The sequence below is a fragment of the Kryptolebias marmoratus genome, linkage group LG10 (genome assembly GCF_001649575.2).
Source record: "Kryptolebias marmoratus isolate JLee-2015 linkage group LG10, ASM164957v2, whole genome shotgun sequence".
NCBI classification, from domain to species: Eukaryota; Metazoa; Chordata; class Actinopteri; order Cyprinodontiformes; family Rivulidae; genus Kryptolebias; species Kryptolebias marmoratus.
This window is the reverse complement of record NC_051439.1, coordinates 1,121,133-1,126,491: the sequence shown is the minus strand read 5'-3', so window position 1 is coordinate 1,126,491 and position 5,359 is coordinate 1,121,133. Positions and strand designations below refer to the sequence as shown.

The window sequence follows — 5,359 nt, the reverse complement described above, 5'->3', positions numbered from 1 at the left end:
GAGGCCCTTGAGGACTAGGGTTGCCCACCCCTGGTCTAAACAGACAACGTGAGAATGAAATGAAAACTCTGTGTGTTGTGTTGTTTATTTCAGGCACTGAGGTTTGCTTTTGTCACATCATCTGGAGATTTTCTCCCTTTCAGATCGGATTATTACCTGCTCTGCAAACGTTCCGGCCTCATTTCCATCATTTGGAGGTGGCAGAGCGCGTCCCTTCAGCTTTAAGCAAGTGTTAAAACACATTTAAACTCTAGAGCAGTACCTCAGATTTATTTGTCCTCTCCAGGTCACACCAGAACGTCTAATGAAGTTCGCAAACACAGACGTTCTCCACCGGGGCTTCAACAATGATGGGTTGGTTTCCTGATGCCCCTGCGACTGGACCACCCACTCTTGGACTGCTGCTGCTTTTGGAAGATGCGCGGGGGTGGGGTGGGGGTCACTGTTCTGACAGTCTCCTAATTCACATTTAGTTTAGAAAAGAACAGACTATTTTAGAAGGCACAGTTTGGAGATTTAAGAAATTAATATTTTTTTCTGAAAATAAATTGTTAAAATGAACAAAACAAGCACAATTTACATATTTTCAGACTCACACATTTTTCTATAACTGTAACAGGATTTTACAAGTCCAAAACCAATATCTAAATTAAAGGCTTATTCTATCCAAACCTGAAACCAAAGAGTCCACTTTTTAAAAATGCCCATTGGTCACATCTAAAGCTCATGAATAAAAGATTACATAAGATTTGTTCAAAAACTGGCAAAAAAATACTGTCCATTTGTTTGGAAGATATTTTGCGAAATTACAGACAGGGTTGACTCTAACAGTTAATGCTAAATATTTAAACAAAGATCTTGTGCAACGTGTAGCACTTGGAATATGTGTTGTGAATGGCTCTCAGCTACCAGCACACCAAATTCTAGGTCAATATTTGTAGAAATGACTGAATTAATGCCATTTTGTTTTTTTCTGATATCTAAATTGAGTTATCTCCAAATGGTAATTGGTTGTAGATGTACATCAAGTGATTACTTTTTGGGCATTTCATTCAAATCTCTGAAGTAGTTCAAGAGATAATTTGCTAACACTACAGAAAAATTAACACACACACACTGGCAAAAAATGATTGCCCTTTGGCCTTTGGTGGTGAGTGATAAACAATATTTTGTGTGTTTGTTGAGTATTTTATCTATAGTCTGTAATACTGGAAGACTTTGGGAACTCTTGTCAATCTTTTCAATGTTTTAGAGGTTTTCTGCTGGTTGAACCATAGACATAATAAGAAACTGAAATTTATTAGTCTCAATTTGTACCTTAACCCTTGGATGCATGAGCCACCAATACCGTCACTCTTCCATGAGTGGGGTCAAAAATGACCCCAATTAGAATCAATGTTTTTTTTGCAATGAATTTAAAAGATGTCTTTAATTTTGGTTTAACGTTACTATATTTATTATATTTGGGTCAACAAAACACTGATTTTACATTTAACTTGCTTATTCATAACTTTTTATAACATTTTTTTTCACAAGAAATAACATCAAAAATCTGTCTGGAGGACAAAAAGACAATAAACATACATGAGACCAGAACACCGTCCACTTACATGTGCCCACACAAACATCATTTCTCTGTTCACTGTGTGCAGTTGTCACAAACTGTTTGCTTTTGGCTGTGACCATTACACACTAGGGTACTGCATTTTCCAACACCAATTGGTGGCTTTGCGATTTTTGTTTCTTGGACACATCTGGCACCTCTTTTATCTTCTGTTGGCTTTCTGTGCCTCTCTCCTGTTGCTGGTTTGCAACTTTTGTCACTCCACACCTTCCCATTGCTTCAGTGTTGTAGGTTGGTAGGTTTGGGGTACCTTCCAATTGACTTTTCATGTGAGGAGTCACAAGCTCCTTTGAGAGCTCTGTGAGGAAATGTCGCAGATTACTATCAGTGATAAACAGCTTCAATTCATCTACTGGAGAGATGGTGCTAAACCCAGGTGCAGGTCCTGACCAACTTCTCAGTAAATTATGGCTTGGTATTTTAGCCTGAGTGGGAGGTCACTCTGCCCAGTAAGAGCTCATTCTGTTGGACACAAAATCCATTTCCTTTTCTGAGGACTCAGAGGACTTCTCTGTGTCTGACTGATCTTGTTCAGCAGGGACAGGTTAGTTCCCTGACATGTCCAGGTGGACAATAATCTGTATCCTCTACATTTGAGATGTCAGATCCTGAATCAAGCCCACCGATGGACTCTTCATCCCATCTGTTCAGGATCATATATCGAGCAAGGTCTTCAGGTATCCTAGCTGGCCTCCAAGTAGCCATGATATTCTAGATGAGAAAACATAAAACAGACTATGTTTGAATGACACACAAAACTATAAATCAACATTGAGCTGTCTAAGTAAATGTCTGTGCCTTTATATGTAAGTAAAGGCACAGACATGCATTTGTGTACATACGCACACACACCAATCAATATTCAGTAATCATATAATAGGTTACCTAACAAGTTAGCTTTTGTTACAAGGAATTATGAATACAGTGAGTCTCTACACAACAAATACAGTAATATCAGCTGGCTTACTAAACTAGTGTAATGTTAGCTAGCTTAGTTAGACAGCTAACAGAGTACTAACATTACTACTACATTTTTTTGTAGTTAGCTAACTAGTATCTACTTTGTTGACCAACATGATACTCTATCACAGACAAGTCAAGGAGCTGATAAATGAAGAAAATACTTACATGTATGCTTCTGTGTCAAACTGACCTCCTGGTGGTGAGACTGCAGGCATCAGATGTGTAAATGGGACAGAAAATGTATCCTGACAGTCACAGTTGATAAAAATCAAAGATTCCCAAAGCAAACCCTTGAGATTCTATAGAAAATGCTTGGGGTCATTTTTGACCCCACTTATGGAAAACTGGGGTAGTGACACAAAAACTGCAATTTCTTAAAATGTATAAAAAAAATTTTTTAAATTCAAATGGCTTCAAGTCACAAACATGTTTTATGAGGAATACCTGTAATATGGAAGTGTAAAAATGTTTAATTTCAGAGATTTTGAAAAATAACAACCCTCGGGGTCATTTTTGACCCCACTTATGCATCTAAGGGTTAAATATGCACTTCAGTAATAACTGATATTAATGTTGTAGATTAGTGAACTTGCTTGGGATTATTTTAATGTGTTAGATCAATCCTTTGTTCATTGTACAAGTATAAAGCATCACAGCCTAAAATACTTAAAAAATTTAGAATTATGTTGGAAAAAAAGTGCCTCTGCGTATAAATGATTTGTGATTGTTTATGGAAATTGGTTTCCAATAATTATATTAGATGTATGCTGAAAATATTTTGTGCATTCAAATATGATATCCAGCGGTGGAAATTAAAAATTTTGTCCACCAGCCAAAATTTAAGCCATTTTTTTTTTACCAGCCACTATTTTTTATTGTGTGTGTAACCCTTCCTTTGGTTACAAACACCACCTGTACAATCAAAATAAATACATTATATGATTTACAGAAGGAAGTTTACCATCCATATGTACTTAGACTGATTTAATAAAGCACACCATGAACACCTTAACAGTTGTGTAGTTCAGTACGTTATTTTCTATGAATTACTAACAAACTTCAACAAACCACACAATGGTATAATAAATAATCAAAAATGCAAACTTTTTTTTGGTTATTCTTCTGCTTTAAATTAGTTTAATTTCTGACAAAGTGTAGTTGCAGAAGAAAAAGTCATTGAAGTACAACATTTTAAACTGTGAAGCAAAAAAGGAAAACTGACAAAAAACGTCTTCACAATCTTTAGATTAATATGGAAGGACTTTGTGTGACCTTCACAAAGTCTTTTCATTACTTTGTAGCTCCTATATCCCTAATCATCCTCTGATTCAGATTCTGACAGTGTTTGTACTTCATGTCCCTTTCTGTTGTGCATAAAATCAGGCCGTCTTGGTCTTATAGTATCCTGGTGCCACAGCTGGATAGCAGGTGTGGGGTCAAAATCCTCAATTGAAGAGGTTGACAGCTGGATCATCATGAGGTCAGAGAGAGCAGATACTGAAAGTCTAGACCTCCAGTCGTTTTTGACAAGCTTCATCACATTAAATCCTCTCTCACAGTCAGCGGTGGAGGCTGGAATGGAGAGGATGAGGTCCACCAAGCTGAGCATATCAGGGCACTGATGCTGTAGCATTCGATTTATCTCAGGCCAAGTTGTAGAATGGAGGGCATCACCAGTTTGGTACAATCATGTTTTTAGAATTGTCCACTGGTCTGGGATGTGATCACTTGTCACTCCTGAGGCTTGAAGGACTTGCTTAAAATGTCTTGTCAGCTCATCTACCTCCGCCTCTCCAAAATCTGCAGAAAGACACAAAAGTAGTCCCATACATTTTTAGTTACATTACATGCATCAACAAATGTGTAAATTATTTTAGTATTAAAAAAATATTAGAACAAACTATATACCTTCAGAATTTGGTCCACCAGGCCAGGACTTCAGATCCACCAACCTGGGTGCATGAAGAACACTGGAGTTCATGTCTGCAAATCGGTTCTGCAAGTTCTCACACAAACTATCCAGGAGATGGATCATTGCCTTCCTCACTGAGCTTAAAGCCTTCTCATTGTACTGGTGCTGGTCCATGCAGGCTGCCAGTTTGGGTCCAGGTCTGTGGTGGATTAGTACACTTAATTTATAATAGAAAATCCTTGTCAACTTTGCGATTTGCATTCACTGTCTGGACTTCTCACCTTGTTTTGTATTTTGCCAGCACTGACTGGGTAGAGGTGAGTCATCCATGCACTTCAGCCAGTGTCACTGTTGAAGCCTGAATTGTAAGGGAGAGGTTGCTGAGGTGGCTTAAGCAGTCATGAATAAAGTTTGAGAACATCAACACAGCAGGATTCTGGCAGGTTTTGAGGAAGTGGTGTGCTTTGCACTTCTGCACAGTGCTCACAAGAACAGCATCTGGGGACAGAGTCTTTAAAGACAACAGATAAATCATTTTAAACAATGATAATTAATTTTTTACATTATGTTAATTTGAAACTACAGTCAATTTAGTACTAACATAACCATTATTACCAAGGAATTTAATTTTACCATACCTGTTCTAGATGGTGAGTAAGACCCTGGTGGCCTCGTAAAAATTGGTCAAGAGCCCTCAAGATATGAGTGATCCACCTAGATCCAACCCTTGTGGGTATGAGAACTGTCAGACCCAGATGCATAAAACTGCACCTCAGATTTGCTCTATTCAAAGCACTTTGTTTGCCAACGCACAGCTCTTTACTGAAGCTTTGAAGGCCAGCTCCAATCGATGAGCCATG

The 5,359-nt window shown here is 38.0% G+C and overlaps 2 long non-coding RNA genes across 2 annotated transcripts; one reads left to right on the top strand and one right to left on the bottom strand.

Moving 5' to 3' along the window:
• On the top strand, window positions 1–561 carry LOC112451239. Its single transcript, XR_003040023.1, has 3 exons — window positions 1–48; window positions 144–197; window positions 287–561. It is a non-coding gene; the product is annotated as an uncharacterized LOC112451239 (long non-coding RNA).
• A 3,123-nt stretch (window positions 562–3,684) lies between these two features.
• On the bottom strand, window positions 3,685–4,979 carry LOC119617390. Its single transcript, XR_005233616.1, has 3 exons — window positions 4,781–4,979; window positions 4,496–4,698; window positions 3,685–4,387 (listed from the first exon to the last, which is right to left on the bottom strand). It is a non-coding gene; the product is annotated as an uncharacterized LOC119617390 (long non-coding RNA).
• Window positions 4,980–5,359: the final 380 nt, after the last annotated feature.